The sequence below is a fragment of the Microtus pennsylvanicus genome, chromosome 4 (assembly GCF_037038515.1).
Source record: "Microtus pennsylvanicus isolate mMicPen1 chromosome 4, mMicPen1.hap1, whole genome shotgun sequence".
NCBI lineage: Eukaryota > Metazoa > Chordata > Mammalia > Rodentia > Cricetidae > Microtus > Microtus pennsylvanicus.
In genome coordinates this window covers 103,918,667-103,943,165 of record NC_134582.1, presented here as the reverse complement: position 1 = coordinate 103,943,165, position 24,499 = coordinate 103,918,667, and positions in this window count along the sequence as shown.

The following is a 24,499-nucleotide window of genomic DNA, read 5'->3' as shown; positions in this document are numbered from 1 at the left end:
TGAAGTTTCAGGTGTAAGATATCAAGGTGGTTCTCTGGCCTCTTCCATGGCCCACTGGCTTTAGTGAGATTCATGGGCATTAAATCATCAAGACAGTTCATATTTAAAGTGTGTTTTGAGATTCACTGAGGAATAACTTTTAATGACAATAGGTGCTAACTGCTTACTCTGCAGTTTCCTACACTGTAACTTAAGCTTTGCTTCAAATACCATTATCTTATAAATATTTTTTTCGTGTTGAGAAACTTCAGTATATTGCTGAGTTTCTGAAGATTGAATATCTTTTCCTTAAGCCCCACCCTACCTTCTGTAAAACTGTCTGGAATCCTTCTATTTGCCTGAGATTCAAATGATAAACTGACTTATGAAACAGCTGAAGGAGAATGTTAGATATTAACCAGTTTTGGAAATAAAAAATGGTACAAATTAAATCAAGTAAAATACCGAAAATGAAATAACAAAGCAGATTATTGTACATTATTGGTAAAACTAAAGAATATTTTAACCACTTGGGAGACTACTCTTCCATTTTCTAGAGATTTTTGGGAACTCTTGGCAAATTACTGCTTTCGTATAGTACCAGAATTAACAAGAGTTCAATGAGTATCTGTATGTGTCAATTTTCAAATTCAGCCAGAAAGTAGAAGCACACCGTACAAGAGTCCCACGTCTGCTATTTTAACAAGCACTTTTCCTAGTGTCCTTTCTATTCAAAGATTTATTTATTTAGTTAGCATGGTCTGTCTTGAGAGCAGTCTTTAGTAAAAGACAAGTAAAATATGACCAAAGACAAATAAAATGTTAACTGTGAGAGTAATTTGGTTTATAATAACAGAAAGAATTTATTGCTAAGTCAAATATTGGGTAATATCCGGAAAGACATTTATTTCAAGTGCCCGATAGTCACCTCATTTTAACAGTGACATAAATCCTAGTAAGTCCAGGTGAAGTTGTTAGGTTATTCATTTCTTAGTACCTATTCCCATTGCCCTTTTCTCACTAGCAGCCGTAAATTCCTGAAACAAGATTCATTGATCTATCCATTCATACACTAATTCTTCCAACAACATTTATTGAATGCCTATTTTTATTTATAATTTTATATGGTTTTTAATGCAGTAAATGCCACATAGAGAGAAGTGCACAAATCATAAACACAGCTCAGTGAATGATGGTAAACACAGAGAGCCACACTATCCACCTCAGAGCAGCAATCTCAGTCTCTTGGAACACGCTCTGTGCAGACTTCTGTCATTGTCTCTTCCTGAAGGGAGCCAGTGGTCCAGGTTGTAATGTGATTTAGACCTTATGTACACAATACCTCACAGATATATATTTGTTCTGTGTCTGGATTCTCACTCAGTATTATTTTTGAAGATTTATATGTGCTGTACAAAAGATATGTCATGGTGTTTTATGTCTGCATTATTCTATTATCTAAATAGACCACTATGAATCCCACCATTCTAAAGTAGATACATCCATTTTGATACTCAGAACACTGTCTCTTTCAGTGTATTTTTTTTGTACAGAATGTTTAGTACACATTTGTATGATTTTCTGGGTGAATGCCACAGGGAGTGTTATAAAATACAAATATGTAAGAAAAAGCTCATTCAACTTTTTTCTTTATGGTCACCACTAACATCAAGGCCACTCTCAAAAAAATCCTTCCATGCTCTTTCCATGTGCAAAACCCATTTCATTTATATTTTATAGTTCCTACAAAAATGTTGCCTCTGACGATTGCTTCGAATTACATACAAAATCATTTCAAAGTCCTTTTTTATAAGTGTTTTATTTACTTTCTGAGAGTCAAACTCTAACTTTAGTACATGTGTTCTTTAACTTGTCAAATTCGTTTTCTTATGTATTTGATTAGTTTTGATTGAGAGTTAATTGTTGTCTGTGGAGATACATATAAGAATCTTCCCCAGACACTGTGTACCTGTTTATTGTAATTTAGTTAGAAAATGATTTGTGACCAAGATTAGATCAATTTGAGCTATTCATTTTCTCCTTTACTTACTTGGCTTATTTTCAAATGGGATTTTTTTATTTAAAAAAGTCCTTTTATTATTATTAATTACTTTGATTCTTTTATTTTACATTCTGATTGCAGTTTCCCCCCTCCTCTGTCCCCATTCCCTCCTCCCACCTCCCCTCTGTCTTCCAGAATTCACTCAGCCTTTAATATCAGGGGAGGGGCATAGTCCTACTTCAACTTGGTATGCCACACTTTGTTGATACCCATGGGAAGCCTACCCCTTTCTGACCCAGATTCAAATGGGGTCTTATTAATGTCCTGGCTGGCCTGGAATTAGCTGTGTGCACCAGACTGGCTTTAAACTTACAGAGATCCTATTATCTCTGTTCCTGAGTGCAGGGAGTATAGGCCTGTGCTACTGTGTCAGGCTTGAAACATTTATTCTTAATTCTTTCAGACTTCTGGGTTACAATCCTAATTTTTAATCAAAATCTGTATGATTTTTACCTATTCTTGACCCTTGGAGACCTTAAATTGCTGTGTCTGCCTGCCAGGCCCTGTGAGAAATGAAAGTTCCGACAAAATCCCACAGACCCAGCTGCCTTTGCAAAGATAAGTCAACAGTTTGCATAAGCATGATTCACTTCTCCTGACCTCCCTGTTCTTCTGGATCCTACACTTCAAACCTCCTCACTGCTTTGGTATTCAAACACATTCCAACCAAAAAAGAACTTTTTTGTATGCTTTTTCTAATTATTCTAAGGGACATTTGGTCCAAAGAAAATTAGCTTGATTTTGCTGGGAGCTCAACTCTTAGTGCTTTTTCTTCTTCTTCTTCTTTTTCTTCTTCTTCTTTTTTATTCTTTACAATTTTGTGGGTTCTGCAGAAGGAGACAAAGACACAGAGTTTAATAAAAAACTATCTTTTGCCTCGAGCAACTCTGTTCTGGTAGAGTCAGAAAAATATAAAGTAAAACAAGCCTACATCCCAAACCTACCACATGATCAGTGCTCTGGCAAACGGGAATGTGAGGGGCTGCAATGCCAGGGAGAAGCAGGGTGCAATGATGTCCTTTTTCTTTTCTTTCGTCTTTTTTTTTTAAAAAGTTACAATGTATTTCATGATTTCAAAATAGGTTCCTTTTCAGGAGGCAGTCATAACTATTTTATGCTTATCTCTCTTTGAAAGCAGCGATAAACTGAGAGCCTAGACAGCAACATTCAGGAAGGGAGGACATTGTGAATTAGGTGTATGTATGAGTGGCATGCAAGTTGTGTCTCAAAGTCACCAGCCATGAACTAGACCTGACTTACCTCGGGACATTAGGGAGTATCACCCTTAAAATGATAGAGGTTCTTTTGTGGAAGACGGTGATTAAATGACTTAATAAGGCAGTATTTTTCGTTCTCATGGTCAAGGAAACACACAGGTTTTGAAAACCTGGTACTCACCACTGTAAGAGCCAGTTCTCTTCCTGGAGGATGGCTAGGCAGGGGTTGGGATGAGGAACGTGGAGCCCTCATCTCCCCCCGTGAAGGTATCCTTTTTCCAGATGGGCTGTGCAGACTAGGATGGTCTTTGGCTGGGAGTGAAGTAGTCTGTTGCTGTTGTTGCCAGTGTGAAGAAGGGGTGGACATGTGGAAAGAGCTTTAAAAATTAATCAGAAAGTCTCTCATGTGCTGAGCCAGAGAGAGTTGGCACCAGTAGAGGAATGAGGGTAGACCATTCTGGACAAAGAGAAAAATACACACCTAGTTGATGATGGTTTCCTGGTCTCTCTCTTCTTCTCTTGTATGTTTACAACTGTGAGGTATATAGAAATCGTCCTCCTATCCTATGATTGCTTCCAGAAGGGTTTCAAAACTTTTTTTCCCTCCATAGTCACGTAGAAACTTAAAGTTTCTTGAAACTAAAAGCAAGCCTGCCTATTTCTTTTAAGCTGAGCATCTCCAAAAAAATGGCATCCATGAATAAATGATTTTGACTTAGAAACAGCAACAAAAGTGAATCCTCAGTAAGGGAAGGTGCCGGGTGATAGTTCAGTTAATAAAATGCTTACCTTGCAAGCATGGGGACCCGAGTTCTGTCCCCAGAGCACATGTTAAACATACACAAACAAAGAGAGTAGGCATGGGATTGTACGTTTACAATCCTAGCACTGAGGATGCCGATCTAGGGGCATCCTGGAGTTCCTGAGCAGCCTAGCCTAGCTGGTGAGTTCCAGGCCAGTCTTTAAGAGTGGCGCTATCTTAAAGAACAGCCTGGATGGTACTTGGGGAACAACAACTGATGTTGTTGTCTTCCGAACCTCCACGTGTATTTTCACACTCATGTACTTGCAACTTGCATACTTATGTGCACCTGCACACTTATGAACACACAGATCTCATTTGTGATTATTATATATATATATATACATAATATAATATATGAATTTATGATATGAAAATGGAAGTAAAGTTATTTAGTGGCACAAAGGAGACTAATAGTAAGAGAGAAGACTGAGAAAAGAAAGGGTAGTAGGTAAGGCATGCATGATAAATATATCAAATTTAATCGTATGAAAAATTAAAAACTAAAAATGTAAGATAAAACTCTCAGTTGTATTCATCAGTATAAGCAGAATCCAGAGGACATGAGGACAGAATTTGGGCATCTGTTTCCTATAAGCTGCTTTATAAATCACACCACATGACTGGGCTGGATCTACGAAAACATCTGGTTCAACCTTACAGCAGTTAAGGTCTCTCTTTCAGCTTGACTTACTTTCACTGGGCTTGGCCTTCATCAAGGGCTCATCTGTTTGGCTTGCAGATGTATCAGTGTGTAATTTTTTTTTAACCATGCAACCTAATTCAGGAGCTGGTTTATGAGAAACAGGCTGATAACCCGGGGCACTTTGGGACAGCACTCTTTTCTGCTTACAGCTAAGGATTTCATTTCAGTTGTTCTGGAGTCTTGCTTGAGACAATACGGGGAGGAATTCCAAGAAGTTGTTATGTCTTGCTATTATTGTGGGAGTGAGGGTTTCATTAAAACAGATTAGTCAAGGAAAATATACAGCCAGAGACTCCAGGCCAAACAATTTGTTATTTTAGCAGTCTATTCATATCTGAAATCTTGCATAAACCGAGATAGAAATCTGGCTTTTATGTGCTCTTTTCTTTGTTGGCCTTATTCTCTCTCTTTTTTTAATTCTTTTTTTTTTTTTTTTTTTTTTTTTTTTAGGGAGGACCTATTCTTACATGTATCAACTAAAGAATATCCAGTGCCTCTTAAGCTGTAGGATTTAGTTATATCTGGAAACTTTTCTTTCCTATAATGGATCAAATGTGAACGTCATTCATTACTCAAGAAATGATTCATTATTGCAAAGCCAAAATGTCTCCCTCAGTTTGTGGCTACAGGTTTTCCAGAGATTTTCTCTGGTGGTGGTAACATATAAAGATAAGAGGGTGAAGTTAAGGATTTGGGTAAGGGCCAAGAGGGGAGGTTGACAGGTTGGACTCAATAGCTGTTTTGCTGTCTTTGCAGGCTGATCCTTCTCTGGACTCTCATCTTCATCCAGTGTAGTATTTTCCAAATCTGAAAAGCACTTTTGCTTTCCTTTTTTGGTATGAAAACTCAAGGAATTATTATACTCCCACACGGTTCTCAGGGAACGGTATCTGTGCCTTGTTCATGGTTGAAAAATTTGTTCTTTTCCACAAGATAACCCCAGTGATATTTTTCATGGTTTCTCCGCATGAAAAAGTACAGAGTCACAAATAGCAGAGCACACATAAATATGTAGGGTGATGTTCTGCCCATTTATCATTTTATCTCAGTGTCTAGTCTGCGGTTAGGGAAGAACAATGAGAGTTGTGCTCACGGCGGGCAGGCTCTGCACTCTGGGCTCTCAGCGTTAGCTAAGAATCTTGTTCCATGTTGATGACCACCCTGTGAAGAAGAGCTGGTGATTGGTTTAAAACCGAGGTTGCAATAAGTCATACAGAATACGAGAAATCAATTCTTTTGTTAGGAATTGGTTTATCAGCACCAATGAGTTAGCTAGTAGATAAAAACAACGTTGCCAAGCCTGAGACCTGAGTTAGATCCCATGGACCCAAGGGGTAGAAGCATAAAGCCATTTGTTTACAGACTTCCATGTGCTCATGGTGGCAGGTGTATACCCATACACACAAATAAAGAAATGTTTAGAAAGAAAAAAAATTAAAAAGAGTTGCTTTACTACTAGGCGTAGTGATGCTCACTTGCAATCCAAAACTGGAGAGTTTGAAGCCTGAGGTAAGTTATAGACCAGCCTCGGCCACCTAGGAAGGGCCCGCCTTGAAAAGCATAAATAAAAAGACTGTAATGGTGTTTAATTATTTAAGATCAAATTACAAAACGCCCATTATTGCTGTTATTATCAAGAGAGAGAGAGAGAGAGAGAGAGAGAGAGACAGAGACAGAGACAGAGACAGAGACAGAGACAGAGACAGAGAGAACTGGTATCCTCATGCCACAGATCACATGTGGAAGTCAGAGGATGATTTCGGGAGTTGTTTTTCATTTTCCTCCCTTGTATGTGCTACTGGGATGACACAGATGTTGCCAAGCATTTGTGACAAACACTTGCAGCACCAAACCTGTGTGAGGCTCTTGGTTAAATTCCCAGTACCCCCACTCTAGGCAAAAGTAAGAAAGAAAAGAAATGAAAGGAAGATAGACATTACAAAATAAAAGCCTAGTGTCCGTTCTTTCCTTCCTTGATGTTTAGCTTTCTTCTGTAAATGTGAGGAGAATTCTTACTGTTTTCGAGATTAGGAAGCAGATTGAAAAAATAGAGACTCAACGTTAAGTTGCTCAGTAAAGATTTATCACTTTTCTTCTACATGTGATTCCTCATGCCTTGGGGGAACACTTCTGTAGCATCAGGGTCTTATTTTGCTTGAGATAAAATAAGGCCCAGAGAATCTTTGATCATTGCAACAAAGACAGATCCTTTAGCATCTGGATGCAGACTGCATATAAGAAGCCTCTACTGCAACATCAGCCCTGGTCTCCTGACCAACCCTGGGAGCCAGTGTGTATTTCTCCCTGTCCACATACTCTAAATAATGACTATAACTTCACCAAAACGACTCTACACTGACATCTGTTTCCAATACGCTCCTGTTTGTTCCAACGTGTCTTTTATACTCTGCAGATCTTGAGTCTGACCTGAAGTGACACCATTTATCCCACAGAGTCCTGGCTGTGCAATGAAAGCTTTTTCAAAAGAGGAGGGTGGTCTCTCTTCAAGCCTTACGAACTTTATTCAAATATATCTTCATAATGAGTTTGCTTTATATGAGTTTGTTTTGTTTCTATTGTAATTATACTTACTATGAAACTTGTGATAAATGACACGACATTCCTGAGCATGCTCTTCTGAGGGGCACTCATTGCTTCGTCTCTCTTCCATCATTCCCTCATGCTAATGGAGAATTTTTTTTACTGGAAAAACATCTGATATTTTAATATTTTGTGTGCTGTTTTAGATATATTTTGAGAAATATTCTCTGCGGGAGGTATTTCTAATTGCTTATTTTCACAAATGTTTGTCAGGTGTGTTTTCTCAACATATTTATAATTAAAATACATGTGCATGCAGAACTTGAAAGTCATTTTGTCCTTCCAGAAAGGATGAAAAGACAGGAGAAGATGCTTTTGGACCTCCTTTAGTCAGAGTCACCAGCTCTCTGAATAGCTTTTCATATCTGTTTAGCTCTGTATAACATTTGTATATCTATGTATTCATGTATTTATCTATGTATCTATATAAGTATCTATGTTTGTAGGTATGTATGTATCTATCATCTATTTTTCTGTCTATCTAACTACCTACCTGTCTTCTATTTATCTACTGCCTGTCTATTAACTATCTATGGTCTACTACTCTATTGCTTATCAATAGTCATATTTACATTTCTATGACATGTATATCTATCTATATTATATATACATCTAATATACAACTTATACATATATACATACATACTTTGAACACCTCTTTTCATCAACACCTACCTTTGGTTTTGCACTTTGCTGTGAAAGGAAAATAAGATTTTAAAAGATAAGTTTTTTGCTTCTGTCTTAGTTTGCTACCTATTGCTGTGACAAATAGTGAGCAAAGTCAATTTGGAGAGGAAAGAGGTTATTTGACTTGCAGGGTAAGTCTATCATCCAGGAAAGTTAAGGCAGAAACTGAAGTAGAGACAATGGAGGGATGCTGTTGACTTCCTTGCTCCCAGCCCAGGTTTTGAACTACCCACAGTAGGCTGGGTCCTCTTACATCAATCATTACAAAAGAATTTTCCCCACATGCTCAACTATGGGACAGTTTGATAGAGGCATTTTAAATGAGAGTCTATCTTCCCAGACTCTTATTTGTCTCAAGACAAAGCCCTAATCAACACGGTCTCTGTGCTTTTTCTGGGTTTTAAGTTTTAATTTTTGGGGGTTTCTGAACTTCTTCATGGTTTCTCTGCACTGTTTTATAGATTGTGTATTGCTTTTATTCCATGGTGTGTTTGTATGTGTGTGTGTGTGTGTGTGTGCGTGCATGTGTGTGGGAGGCACATGTATGGTGTTGTGCATGTGTTCATACATGGCAGTATATATGTGTTCACATGGATGAGATATGTGGGGGGCAGAGATTGACATTAGATCTCTTCCCTCATCATCTGTCATTTTTATTCAGGGTAGGATCTCTTTACTTAGACTAGCTGGCCAGTGAGTCCCAAGGGTTCTCCTGTCTCTGTTTTCTTTCCCCTAATACTGAGGTTTGTGTGACTGTACTTGGATTTTATTTGGTTTTTCAAGAGCTCTCTGAATTCATGTCCTCTAGATTGCACAGCAAGTATTAACCCATGTAGACATTTCCCCAACCCTGCTTTTATTCTATTACAATCAACTAAACTGTGTGTAGCAAAAAGAAAAATTATTTTCTAGACTTACTGCATGCCAGTCTTCATGGTGAGGTAATACATCTTTGTATGACTCAAATCTATACAATAGATTAAACGGTATAGCCTCATCTTATCTTTAGATAGTAAAAGAAAGTTCTGGAGATTTAAATTTGATTATTTTATTCCATTATTGGGCTTCTCCCATGGTGTGATAAAGAGTTTGTGAGACAGACTGTAATCTTTAATGCGCTGGTTACTACAACTCTTTGTGTTCTAGTCCCATTTGAGCACTTTATCTGGAGAGATGACACTTCTCAGAATGCAATACTCCATCTACAGTTTGCTCCCATTTGTTTTTCTAGGAACTGCTATTTCCAAATCAATACAGAGAGGAACTGATGAGAAAGTAACTCCCCCCTGGCTTCCACAAAAGCATGGTCATACATTTAGAGTTTAATGTCATGGTGTGCATTCACCTGAGAATGGGAGGCAGAGGACTTCTATTTGGAATGCTCTTGAGTACCTTCACATAGATGTACCATGATCCTGTGCACTGACCTTTAAGTACAGTTTTATTTCTATGGCTATTTTTATTGTTATTGTTGTTGTTATGATGATGATAGTAATTTTGATTGTTGTGACAAGGTGTCACTGTAGCCTAGGCTTCCATGAGCCACTAAATACACAGATTGACACTGAATGCCCAACGGCCTTCTTTTTAAAAGCCCTCAAGTGATGGGAGTACAGGGTTGGCTCTCAAGCTCAATACCTCGGCTATTGATTTCTCATCAGTGACTCCATCATTCTTTATGCTTGAGTTCAGGCTAAAAGCTGCTGCAGCTTCAGAGTTAAGACATTCATAGCTCAGCCTTAATATAGCATTTGCGTTTAAGGCATAAGTAATTGATTCTGAAACTCATTTAAATCATGTGAGATACATAGCAGTGTGAGAAATATATATATATATATATATATATATATATATATATATATGATATTATTCATTCAATCACTAATTTATTTTGAGGGACTGGGCAATATACAGCTTAAGATTATTAACCCCCAGGCAAGGTATATGTATCACAGGTAAAGAGGTCTTCCAGCAAGCCCGACAACCTAAATTCCATCCCTGGACCTCTCATGATGCAAGAAAAGAATTGGCTTTTGCAAATTGTCCTCTATATATGCACTGTGATACACACGTATAAACACACACATATGCATGCACACGCACACACACATACACGCACACACACATACACGCACACACACACACACACACACACACACACACACACACACACACACACACACACACACACACACACCGGTAATTAGTAATAAATTTTGAATGATTATTAACTCTGGACTTTAAACACAGGATTTGACTCAAGTCTTCTGCCTAATTTTGTGATGGTTGACAGGTCTCTTAACTCTTCCAGTCCCTATTTGCTGTTTTTAAATTAGGAACACTACCTATTTTTAAAGTAGCTGAAAGGTTTCTTGAGTTCTTTATATATTTTGGAGATCAGACCTTTGTCAGTTGCGGGGTTGGTGAAGATCTTCTCCCAGTAAGTGGGTTGCCTTTTTGTCTTAGTGACAGTGTCCTTTGCTTTACAGAAGCTTCTCAGTCTCAGGAGGTCCCATTTATTCAATGATGCCCTTAGTGTCTGTGCTGCTGGGGTTATACATAGGAAGTGGTCTCCTGTGCCCATGTGCTGTAGAGTACTTCCCACTTTCTCTTCTATCAGGTTCAGTGTGTTCGGACTGATATTGAGGTCTTTAATCCATTTTGACTTGAGTTTTGTGCATGGTGATAGATATGGATCTATTTTCATTCTTCTACAGATTGTCATCCAGTTTTGCCAGCACCGTAAATGGCTAATCAACCCAATTATAAAATGGGGCACTGAGCTGAACAGAGAATTCTCAACAGAAGAACTTCAAATGGCCAAAAGACACTTAAGGTCATGCTCAACATCCTTAGCAATCAGGGAAATGCAAATCAAGACAACTTTAAGATACCATCTTACACCTGTCAGAATGGCTAAAATCTAAAACACCAATGATAGCCTTTGCTGGAGAGGTTGTGGAGAAAGGGGTACACTCACCCATTGCTGGTGGGAATGCAAACTTGTGCAACCACTCTGGAAAGCAGTGTGGCGGTTTCTCAGGAAATTCGGGATCAACTTACCCCTGGACCCAGCAATACCACTCTTGGGAATATACCCAAGAGAGGCCCTATCATACAACAAAAGTATATGCTCAACTATGTTCATAGCAGCATTGTTTGTAATAGCCAGAACCTGGAAACAACCTAGATGCTCTTTAACGGAAGAATGGATGAAGAAAGTATGGAATATATACATATTAGAGTATTACTCAGCAGTAAAAAGCAAGGACTTCTTGAATTTTGCATACAAATGGATGGAAATAGAAAACACTATCCTGAGTGAGGTAAGCCAGACCCAAAAAGAGGAACATGGGATGTACTCACTCATATTTGGTTTCTAGCCATAAATAAAGGACATTGAGCTTATAAGTCATGTTCCTAGAGAAGCTAAATAAGAAGGTGAATCCAAAGACAAACACATAGGCATCCTCCTAAATATTAACCTTCATCAGGCGATGAAAGGAGACAAAGACAGAGACCCACATTGGAGCACCGGACAGAAATCTCAATGTCCAAATCAGGAGTAGAAGGAGAAAGAGCACGAGCAAGGAACTCAGGACCGCGAGGGGTGCACCCACACACTGAGACATTGGGGATGTTCTATTGGGAACTCACCAAGGCCAGCTGGCCTGGGTCTGAAAAAGCATGGGATAAATCCGTACTAGCTGAACATAGCGGACAATGAGGACTACTGAGAACTCAAGAACAATCGCAGTGGGTTTTTGATCCTACTGCACGTACTGGCTTTGGGGGAGCCTAGGCAGTTTGGATGCTCACCTTACTAGACCTGGATAGTGGTGGGCGGTCCTTGGGCTTCCCACAGGTCAGGGAACCCTGATTGCTCTTGGAGCAGATGAGGGAGGGGGACTTGATCGGGGGAGGGGAAGGGAAATGGGAGGCGGTGGCGGGGAGGAGGCAGAAATCCTTAATAAATAAATAAATTAAAAAAAATAAAGTTGCTGAAAGGATTGAAGTTGTTTTCAAAAAGGAGCCTTGAATGTGACTTGTAGTAGATACACATATGAACATTTCGATTATTTTTTTAATTCTTTATTTTTTTTTCCGGGAACATCCACTCTGTGTTATGCATTTGTATGACTGTGTTTCCTATCAGTGGCTGTCTGAGTAGGTCAAGTCTCTATGGCACACAGGCTGACCCTACAGAGAGACACTGTGAGAACTGACGAGCCCTCAGATCTTAGAGTAAGTCAACTTTGCACCTTCTATGCACATCTATCTAATGGGTGTCATATGTTCTACACACAGGGTAGATATATGGGTAAGTGACGGAGGAAATAGGCTGAATTGAGATCCATTTATGGTCCTGGTGGCAGGGAACCTAATGTTTCTCTGGATGTAATTTGAATCTCATGTGGAGACTCTAATATATACTTTGATAGGAGGATTCGGCATGAGGGCCCTGTTTATCTCAGTTGTATGCTTAGATTCCAGGTTCTCCTTGCAGTTCTGCTCTGGTAGCTGGCATGACCTGAGCTGTTCTTCCGTGATTATCTTTCCAGTTGTTGCAACCCATCTGATTTCCAATTAAGGATGTACTGGCATCTGTTTCATTCACACTCATCTTTGCTTTGTTCTCGTCACTTCTACTTGTTGCAGCTGTTCATCCAAGAGATATCCTGCTGGACCTATCACTGCGGTTTCTGGTGAACATAATGTATGCACCTTTCCTTCAAGAGTGCTATCCAATATATGCTTCATGAACCTGTCAATAGAGTTTCAGTACCCTGCATACTAATGGCAATAAACCCATGTTTCTGAATATGGTTGTGGAGTGGAATTCCTCTTAGCACCTGTGGCTGACAGCACCTCATGGTTTCTGAGCTATTTTCAAGACCACCGCAAGTGCAGACAACTCAGTTTTCTCCAATGGCTCCATGCTGTGTCTTGGCCATAAGGGTCATATTCATGCACATTCCTAGCTATGACTAATTTATATTTAATGTTTAGAAAATAGAAAATTATTTGAAGGTTAAAGTTGATTATTGGGGAATAAAGTACTTCTATTCAGCTGGTTTGTTTGAAAGAAATACAATACTGATTTTACTTGAATACAGTTACACAGGAAATTATATTTTTCAGGGAAACAGAAAAGTAAGTTTTTATCCTTCATTTTTTTGTTCATATTCACAATAGAAAGCTAGATTAAGTTCCATAATACAAATAAATAAAAACTGTGTTTAGTGACTTGTCATCTTGAACAATGACCTGGCAAATGGAGAATTAAACTTTAATGTGTTTTTGAAATATGAGAAGAGAATAGCCATACAAAGAGTTCTATTATGAGTCTAGAAAGCATCAACCATTTTAGAAGACTATTAATAATTTAAAGATAAGAACAGGTAAACTTAGAAACCATTGCAAATGCTTTGCAACAAACATCTAGGAAAATAAGTTATCAATGTGCAAGTTGCCTGTCAAGGAAGGTCTCAGTTTTATTTTAAAAGCCATCTATGTGTAAAGGCAGCTAGCCCACACAGGCTCTTTTAAAAGATGCAAGCCTTTGCAGAATACAAACGTTTATGCTTGTGGTCCTAATGACAGTCATTTAGAAAGCCTGAAGGTCTGCACATTCCTACTTCTTTCTCTGATCTGTTTTCCAACGTGGCCACTGAGTGTGTTTATTTTCCCAAACAAACTTGAAGCAGAACACGAACTCTCAGCTCTTTCAAACAAATAAGCACAGTGTTGACCTTTTTCCTTAAACTATATCCACACCATTTATCCCTTCTCTTGCAGGATGGGTGTGGATGTTGAACCAGCTGTACATATTCTCATAAATAGATTATGTGAACACTTTTGGACAGGTAATATATAGATTTAATATTCAACTCACAGGAGGAATTCGAAATTATCTTCCTTTGTGGCAAACATAATTTTGTTTCTGGAGTTTGAAACAGAATTGATTAAAGCCCTGATGTCTGACATGCCAGACAGAGTGTCACATTTTAAAAGAAACAATAAAAAGTCTTCAAAATGTTATGTTTTCTTTACTCTGTAGACCCTTGTATTAATGTAGTTGTTCTAATTTTAAACTGTTAGTAGGATAGGGAATCTTCTGCTGTTATACATTGTTGATATATCAACTTTTAAAGGTGCTTTTCAACTTTACCTGGCACATTTGTGGGCACGGTGAGTTATTTTCACACATGTGTTTTGTGTTTAAAGTGCACAAAGATCAGGTCATGAGCATTGGTCTATCCATTATCTCAGACATGTGACATTTCTTTGCACTAGGACCAAAGCTTTTGCACTAGATGTTTTGAAACACAATTAATTACATGTTGCCAAATAGTCTTAGTATGCTCTAGGGGCTATGACATGCTAGTTCCATCTAGTTGTAGCCCTGTACCTGGTGAATACCCTTTCTTTCCTCTCTTATCTCTCACACTTTCTAGCCTCTGACAACAAGTGGCATATGAAATTTTTTAAAAGTTTATCCTGATAATTCCTCCTTTTGTAAAGTTATATGTTTTTTTCCCTGAATTTCTCCAATTTTTGTGTTCTTGCTCGAAACAATAGCTCTCTTATCATAGCCATTTCCAGGCAGGTAGGAGTTGTTAATATCAGTCAGACTTGTTTTAATTTCATAAATAACCAGAAAACCAGTGAACTAGCACCAAAAGACAGCTATTATCAGATACTAAGCAAGAAAATGTTTGGTTAAAGAAGGCTGAAAGGGTAGAGTATGAAAGAAGAGAGAAAATATTCAACAATAATATTAAGTTACATAACTCTCTATTGAAACTTCATGAAGTTGCAAAACACACGATACTAGATAGGTGCAAGCAAAATACTTATGGGCCTGGTCTTAAAGAAACGGGTGCTTTAGTTTCAACTAGCCAGAGTGTTGGGACCTTAAGGAGCACTTAGTTATACACCAGGAGAACAGGGGTCTCCTCAGACACATGGCTTCTCTTGTCATTCTTCTCAGTTCATCTGAGGCCAGAACAAAAGATGAAAGCAAACCTTACATCCTGAGTGCCAGGAGAAAGAAAAACACTATTTAGAAGAAGAAAACAAGTTGTAAACGTAGATATCACAATCTTCTCAGTTCTATTATTTAAGATAATTCCATGGATGCATAGAGTATCAGGGAAATATGCCAACTACCCACTAGGGAAATCCACCAATAGAAGAGACAGTCTTGGATTGATGACAGAGAAATTGGCTATCAATATTAGGTATCAATATTTAAGGAAGCTCATAAACAGAATGAGAAGAGAAATTAAAAAAACAGCAGAACACTGCAGTAGAATATCTGGGGACAAAAAGGCTCAATATTTAAAATGAAAAACTCACCTGGTGGTCTTAAGTTAAGAACCTCAACACCTCACCAAAAGTCATGTAGAAGGATTCAAAATAGAATTAGAATTTCAGAATGAGAGGAAAAGAATCATAATCACATAAGAAATTGATGAAATTATTCTAAATGTTATTTAAATAATTAAAATCAACAAATTCAAGCAATATAAGGTCAGAAAAAGCCAAGGGCATGTTATAATCAAATTACTTGAAACAGTAAAAAGTTGAAGAAAAAATGGAAAGAGTCTAGTGGACCAAACCACATAGTACATTCAAGAGGGAGCAAAGAAAGATGACTGAATTTGTCATCAAGTTGGTACAAGCCAGAAAACAGCAGTATGTCATTAAGAAACTGGGGGAAAGTTAACCTGAAGCAATTTTCTATCTTAATGAAACTAGTCTTTCAAAGAAAATTTTAAAAGGAAACATCTTCAGACAAGCATAGATTGAGAAATTCTATCTTCAGCAGTTATACCTTGTAAGAGGTGTTAGACATAATTATTCTGGTTGAATATAAACACTACCGCAAACATTCTTGTACCCACACACAATCAAGAGGGTTAAGAATGGCAAATATGAACAGTCTCCTTCCTTATTTTGTTCCACTAGTATGTTTCCCATAAGATGAAGTGCTCAGAATAGTTTTGGGATCTGGCATTACAGTTCCTGAATATGGTATCAACGTGAGTCTCCTCTGTTCTGTAAAAAAAACACTTTTAAGACAATGAGTCCAAAAAGATTTGTAAAAATCAAAAGATTTTATGTACAACTTAAAGATAGGTAAATTATGAATAGGTGCATCACCAAAGACAACCCAGATGGGAAATGAGTGGGCAGAGAGGTGGTGCACATGGTTAGCCGCCAGGAGCATCCAGATGGAAGCAAGGGGACGTCTTCCTTCACTCCTAGCACTGTATTGGTCCCCTCTCCCTTTTCTCTATTTCCCTCTACCCTTCCTCTCAGTTCCTGTCACTTTATCCTTCTCCTTCTGGGGACGAAAAATTCTATTGTCTATATACTATGTTTGGTAAGCTAGTAACACATGATAGTGTATGTGTTGCTGTAGTTCAGTCAAATAGAAACGGGAATGTGTGAAATAAACACAAAAAACTGAGAGGAAAATTAAATGAAACCATAATTGTTTAAATTGGAGATTTCAACATTCCTATCCAATAACTGAGGTTCTGAGTCAACAGAAATCTCCATAAGGCAGTAGAAAACTTAAAAGAACCCAAGAAATATGACCTCAGCAGTATTTATAGGGGAGTTCACTGAGACTGGAAAACACATTCTTTGCAAGTGACATGGAACATTAAGGAAATTAGACTCCATTGATGGAAATAAAGCAAAATTCAATAAATTTATAAGAACATAAATCATACCATCAAACTGAGTGTGTGATCTAGCCACAAAATTAAATTAGAAATGAAAGACAATAAAGCTATCATGGAAAATTACAAAGTATGTGAAAAAATTAAAAGAAAAAAAACTTTTAAAAATAAACTATGGGTTGAAAAGACTAAGTTACAAAATACGTTTAACTGAGAAGGATTAAGTCACAGTATAAAAAGTAATAATGACAAACTTACATCAGTGTATCAGAGTGAACTTGGCACAGGTATGTATGTGCACACACATGTGAGTGCATCTGCAGCACAATTTTTTTATTGATATGTGCACTGAAAAAAAATTGCATCCCAGTTTGGCAATCTAAAGGCCTGCAACTCCTTTGACTCTACCTGTATCCTAACACACACACACACACACACACACACACACACACACACACGAAATAGTTAAAAATACTTTCACTTTATATCATGATTTCATCAATTAATAGAAAAACATGATTATTAATTCTGTGGTAACCTTGCCACTAACTTAGGCTAGAGAGCATTTTCTGATTAGTGTATTTGAAAGGTTGGATACAAGAGATGCAGTTATGCACTGGGGGTTAACAATGTTCCAGCGGAATCCACAAGCTTTATGCCAGGCCTGGATGGTGGTAGTGGCATACAACTGATCTCTGTTGTCTTCTGGCTTGACACACCGACACTCAGGAGTGAAAGTGGCCTGGCCATGCCAGGCCAAAAGATCAACATCTCTGATGAGCAACATGGAACATGAAGTCCTAGGCGAGGATTTGCTCTCCTGACTACTGAGAAGGTCTGCAAGTACACACTTATCTGGGTCTCTTTCAGTTTTCATTCTTTCAAAGTTTTCTATTTTATTTTTTGAGAAATTCATTTATCAGTACACTGTACTTTAATGCTTTCTTCAGTGGAAGATTTCAAAATACATTAAATTTATCAGGTATGTAATGAAAAATAAAGTAAACAGATTAGAGATATTGGGGAGAATAAATGAATTTAGCTTTTATTTTTATTATTTATTTAATTTTATTATCAACCAGAGAAAAAGAACATAGAAAATGTTAACACCTCAATAAGAAAGTTAAAGAATATTTGTTTTTAAATAAATGATGTTTCTGAGAATCTTTTGAGAGCATATCTGTAATTGGTTAGAGAAAGGAGGCAGAAGGGCCAAAGAAAATGAATTCAGAAGCAAATATGTAAATTGTGCCCACACCTTATGGTGACATTTCAGAACTTAGAAGGTTTGAAAGGGAAAGTGGGACGCACATACTGATCAAGCTAGCAGGAATTCTGTTTACTTTGGTCTTTGTTTTCTTAAAAAAATTATGACTTTAATTATATCTACTTACCAGATTCACAGTAATCATTTGAAATACTGTGCTATGCGGTCATCAAATTAGGTAACTATATTTCCACCTCCAATATATAAAAACCTTTGTATTAGCCCCTAATAATTGTATGTAGTTAAGGGATTTGGTGCTACATTTCAATCATGCATGCTGTTATGTACTGATGAGCCACTGTAGCTCCCTTTCCCATTTCCTTGTTATGACTTTGTGTTTGGAAACTGAGTTCTTACTTTCTCTGTGCCCCGTTTACAAAGTCAACTGCTAAGAACATAATATTAACCTTGCTGACGGCACTTCGGTGAAAGAACTTGTATTAGTAAAACAGCACCAGTCACATTCAAAGTGCGCATATTTTGTTATACTTATTAAAGCAACTCTTGATTATCTGGGAAGTTACTCTTCTGGGTGTGGCCATGCTGGTTCTTGGTCACCAGTTTCTCTGTAGAGGAGAGAAATTCTGGGAGTTTCCAGTTCCCTGGAATCAGGTTATGTCCTGGTGATGCATAAGCATGGAGGATTCCTCAAACTGAGCATTTCATTGGTCTGTATTCTTTGAAGGGCTTCCTAAATTTCTACAGAGCATCCTTTGGGTCAGGGCATTGAGGGTCCAGAGTTATGGATAGTTATGGTTCTTCTCCCATGTTCATTCTCTGGCCTGGGGTCCCTGTTCTAGCTTCTTGTCTCTAGGCTTCCTTCATCACTCATTGGAACATTTCTACTCACTGGGAGTTCCTAGGTTGTCAAGGCCATGAGTTAACAAGATGGCCTGTAGTTCTTCCTACTCTGAATGGGATCTCCATCACTGTCTAGAAGCTTGCACAGGGCATCCCTGTTCTACTTATCTATCATCCAAACTTGGCTTATGCACTCCTGAAATGCAAACACAGCTGAAGAGCAGCAGAGAAGGGACACTGATTCCTTACAGGATTTTTTTAGTTGTCCAGTTCTTGGCTCCAAATCAGTGAGCTTGGGTTTTGTGTCTAGACTGATGGCATACAGGAACACTCAATCTATCATTATCTGGACATTACTAACATTGAGGGTGTATACAGAGAGAGTTGTTGTTTAATTGATATGAATTATTGGCATGGAATGATAAAAGTTTTTGTGGCAGATAAAGGTGAGAAGTTCCTAACAATGTGGGCAAAATAAACTAGATGCTTCAATTTGGTAAAAATAATAAGTTTATGTTATCAATATTTTGCCACAGCTTTTTTTTTCCATTGGAAGAATTTTACACACCAAAGTCAGGAGTTCTTAATTCTCATGCCTGAATTTTGAAAGCCTCACAAAGGATTCTTTAGGTTGGAAGTAACAGAGAAGGAGGTGAGAGCAAAAAAGTCCATCCGTGTTTTCAGAAATTTTTAGATCCTTCTAATCTTCTCTGAACTTTCAGACTTTTCAACTCTACTGATCCCTTCTAACATTCGTTTCCCTTAGCACAGAGTTCTGTTTACTTTGCTCACCTCACACATACTACCTGAGTCCTCTTTTACTACTTGCAAATCTAAATGTGGTCCTCACAGATTCTACAGCTTCTGAAAACTGTGGCTGAAGTCTAGAAATGTGTGCTCCAGCATCTTTTCGGCCTATGGCTCCGTCTGTGCCCATAGCATTTTGACATGGCCTGAGCCTGGAAAGAGGGTCATTTCAATTTCTTCAAAGAATAGTCACTGGTAGTAAAGAATTGGTGAGATGGGCACGTATACTAAGCCCCCAATGATTCTGGAAATGAGACAATGAATTAAAAGCATCCCTCTCATTATTGTCTGAGATGTGTGGATATAGTAAGTTCTCTGTTTTGAAACGTACCTCTGGAGATCCTTGCTCATTCTTACTTCAAATCCCCAAGCTGTCTTCTCATTTTTCTGCCTGGACTGACAGAGATATTGAACTCCGTTTAATGTAGTCCATCTGAACTCAATGATATTCCTTTAGGAAGATCTTTACTTTTGCAGATTTATTTTTTTTAAGTTGTACATACCACTTTGTGTTGCAGCTTCATGAAAAATATTTTATACTTGGCCAAAGTCTGTTGTGGGCTATTTGTACAGTGTGAAGATAGATGTATTGCTGTGATTGGTGTAATAAATAGCTGAATAAAATAGCTAGGCAGGAAGTACAGGCAGAACTTCCAGGAAGGGAGAGAACTCTGGCAAGAAGAATGGAGGAGTTGCCAGGGAGATTGGGAGGAAACGGGATGGATAGCACAGAGATGAGGTAATGAACATGGCAGAGTGTTAATTTACGTGATAAGAGCTATTTGAGAACAAGTCTAAGCCAGAGCTAAGCTTTCATAATTAATAAGTCTCAGTGTTGTTATCTGTGAGCTGTCAGTCCAAATGAGACAAAAATCAATCCCTTAAAGATCCTAATTCAGTGATGCTCCATACATTCACCTACCTCTCAATCATTGTTGCCTCTTACATAGTTTACCCTCTTACATTTCTAGTTATAGCTATATATGGCAACCTACAGTATGCACATGAATTTTGTTTTGAATTATACCTATGGTTCTTGTGTTAAAAGTTAACTGATTTTTCCCATTTATTTTCCAATTTTGTGACATTCCCTAATGACCATGTTACTGTCTTAAATGGCTAGTGATATCATTTTTATGCCAGATTTTAAATATTCATTCGTTCTCTCTATATCAGACAAAAATTCTACAGAGTTCTGATACATATAACCTTGGCAGTAGTTACAGCCCTATTTCCTTACTTTCTTGATTGTGTGATCTGCACATGGCAAGGCTTTCTTAATCCATGGCACTTCTATCTTTCTTTGCCATTTTCTATAGTGATAGTTTCTCCGAATACTTTCATATCTTGAGTCAGAAGCTTGAGGTTTACATTCCCCAGCCTGCTCTTTCTTGACTCCAGGACCTCTGAATTCAATGAAATCTCTGTACCATCTCTCACTGTGACCCTTTATGGACTGGTTACATACTAAAATGATGCTGAAGACCCTAGCTAGCATTTATAGATGAAAAGACAGTCTACAAATTTGATGTAAGTGCATTTTAGGAAAGAATCTCTAGCCTGGGAGGAAAAGGTGTAAAATTAATCCATCCAGTAGATTCTCCAAAAGTAATATAAAGACAAGGTTAAAAAAAACCACAGTGTGGCAAAACAGCTTACTTGCCATACAAGTCTGGTGGCTGGAGTTCCACCTTTGGAACCCACATGAAAGTGGAGGAAGAGAATCAAGTCTTTTGACCTCTGAAAGCATTCCATGGCATGTGCACACACACCTACATTACACACAATCAATCAATCAATTTTAAAGACTGTGAACACAGTATATTAAAAATATAACGCAGCCTACTACCACCTAATACCATACCATACAATATGGAATTCTAATAATGCAACTTCATAGGCAACAAATGTCCATGCTTGACTATTTAAATTGAAATTGTTTGGAATTAAATAGTCAGATTAAAAGAGCTCAGTATCTGCCCATGCTTAGTAGCTACTGCATCAGAGGGGCATGCCTGCCCTTGTTGGACTCTTATTTTGGTGGAATTTGTCAGCTGCCTAGCAACGTGGTAGTGGCATACCATTACAGCTAAAATCTCTGGTTCTTAAACATTTATTCCTGTTCTAGCATTAAAATTTACTAAATTTGCAAAGCCTACCCTTGTAAATATTTGAAGTGGGAATGAACATATTATCTGAATTTTCTGTGAATGATGTAATTGAGAGATTTGAAAACATTGGGGTTTTGTGACTGTAAAATGCAATTTTGCACATTAGTTCTTTAACAGAAACTCTTGCTTTGAACAGCTCATAACAGCTGGCTAGTGAGGGGAATTAATATTACCATAAATTCAACAGTTTCACTGAGATTGTAAAGGCGCAGCTTATGAACAAAAGAGCATTTGATTTTCTTATATTGTAAGCATTTTTGAAATTCTTAGAATAAGTGAATATTTTCAGAATATCGATTTTTATGTGAAAGTTTTGTTGTAGCAAGTACATCAAGGAATATGAAAGCCAAAAATGTGTAAAAATTCCTTCAGAGTATAATAGCTTCGCTTTTCATTCATAAACAGAACTATGTTTAGTATTCTCTGGGTATAGAAGATGGGTCGAAGAGTAAAGTGGCTAACTTTTGAGGAGTTATTATTTTTGTTGTTGCTTCGTGTTTTTATTTTTAAGGTTTCTGTCTTAGCTACACTTGGACTCCCGAAGAATACCTATGACCTATACCTTAGAATCTAGGCCATTACAGATTTTAATCTTTTTGGATTATTCATTCTAGTAAGATGAAAACAAACAAACAAAATCTTTGTGGAAAAACTTAACTGAAAAAAAATAAACCAAGTCAGTTTTAGATTGGGTTTGCACATCAGGCAATGTGTGCTTACTGCTGTGTCTCTTTAGTGTTGGTTACCTTAGATATGAAGACTGTAGCTTTGTTTCATTTTCTGCATTTCCTGTGTAATGATCCAACACACTCTGTGAGAGGAATAGAAGCCCCCATCACGATGATGATGTGTTACCATGGTTTAGCAGTCAACTAGTTATAACCTAGTTCCAATTGAGAGACTTTGCAGGGAGTTCAAACAACCAGCAATCACGGGTTTTAATCAAAAACTTCTGATTGGTAATTTGAATAAGAACACTTTAGTCAATACCTTAGAGTCAACTGAATTTGTTTTTGATGCTATATAGATTTGAACAGTGGTATGAATAGATTAAAATATTGATTTTGCATCTTTTGTTGTGGTCCAGCATCTGCCATTTTGCCTCTCATGTAATAACTACTGAATAAATTCTGAATGGGTAAAGAAATGAATGGAAAACTTCAATTGAGTTTTGGTTATAAAAAATGCACTCTATGCCAACATACTCCTGGTAGCAATTTTAGCAACATGCCACATGATGGGTAGATGTGCTGCCAGTGAAGGCTGGAACAAACCAAGCTTTGTTTCTGGGTGGGGTGAAAGATTTCAACATGTAGAGAAAATAATCTCCAAAAGCTCCCTTTAAAAAAACACTTGTATTTTTATCTTATACATTATATCTTGACTACAGTTCACCCTCCCCTCCACTACTCCTAGTCCCTCCCCACACCTCCTCTCTTCCTCAAATCAGCTCCCCCTTTGCTCCCTGTCCTCTCCCACAAAACAGAGCAAGTCTCCCATGGATATCCAATAAACATGGCTTAACAAGATACAATAAGACTGATATAACAGTTAAATATGAATTGCATGTTGATCCTATATGAACTGGTTTTCAACACTGTCTAATCAGACTCCACTTTGTGTCTGAATAACTTTAATGCCATTAGAAAAAGCTTAAGAACAACATCATGAAAATGATTAGTTTGGATTCTCTTCCCTTTCTGTTATATCTGATTCCTGGGCTCTTATTCAAAGAGTTTAAATAAAAGCCCATGCTGATTTGCAAAAGTAGTAAGGAAACTTTATTTAAAGGAAATCTAAGAATACATAGTAAAGAAACAGCAGGCACACTAGTATCCAATTATTGTTTGATTTTCCTTTTGTGGGGTTCAAGCAAAAGAGAACTTTGGCTGCTAAGAGACATAGTGGGAGTAGTTCTCTGTTCTGATTGATGGGTTAAATCATATCTTTTTTTATTGTGCATGTATCTTCCTATGAAGTACCTGAATTTAGTTATATAGATGGCAAGTTATGCATAGAGATGAGATGTGGTAGTTAGAAATCCTACCTAAATGTCCTCTTAAAGATAGAATTTCACCCTGCTACATATGTGGAGGACTTTGCCCATGCTCATCCAGTACCAAAATGGATTCAAAACATGTTTAAACGGAAACTATCCAAACTTGATGGCCATGAAAAAGAAATTTAAAGCATTGTCCAGAGAGGAGTGCACACGAAGCCAAATAAACCTGGCAATCTGATCGTGTAAGGTGCATTTTTTAGAGAATGGTGCAGGTGCACAGTAGACACAAGCAAAAGAATTGGGCTAAGTAGTGTGTTATTAGAAGAGGGTGGTGTATATAAACCAAATAAAAAACAGTGCCAGTTGACTAAAGAATTCCCTCTGCTTTTCTGCCTTTACAGTATGTATTGGGAGTTAATTCTACCAACCTGTTATGTTGTAGAAATAAAGTATTATTTGCTCCAATATCTTTGTTTCATTATTGTTTAATAAAGTTCTATTTTGTGGTAGTGGATTTGTCATGACATCAATAACCGTAAGACCAAAATGATCGTGGCGCTTTAACTGAATGCTCATAAAAATCAACACAATTGAGTAGGTACTTCTTATAATTAATTTCACTGACAATTTAGATTTATTTATTTTTATCTTATGAGTGTAACTCGTTTGCCTGAATGTCCATGTAAACCACATACATGCCT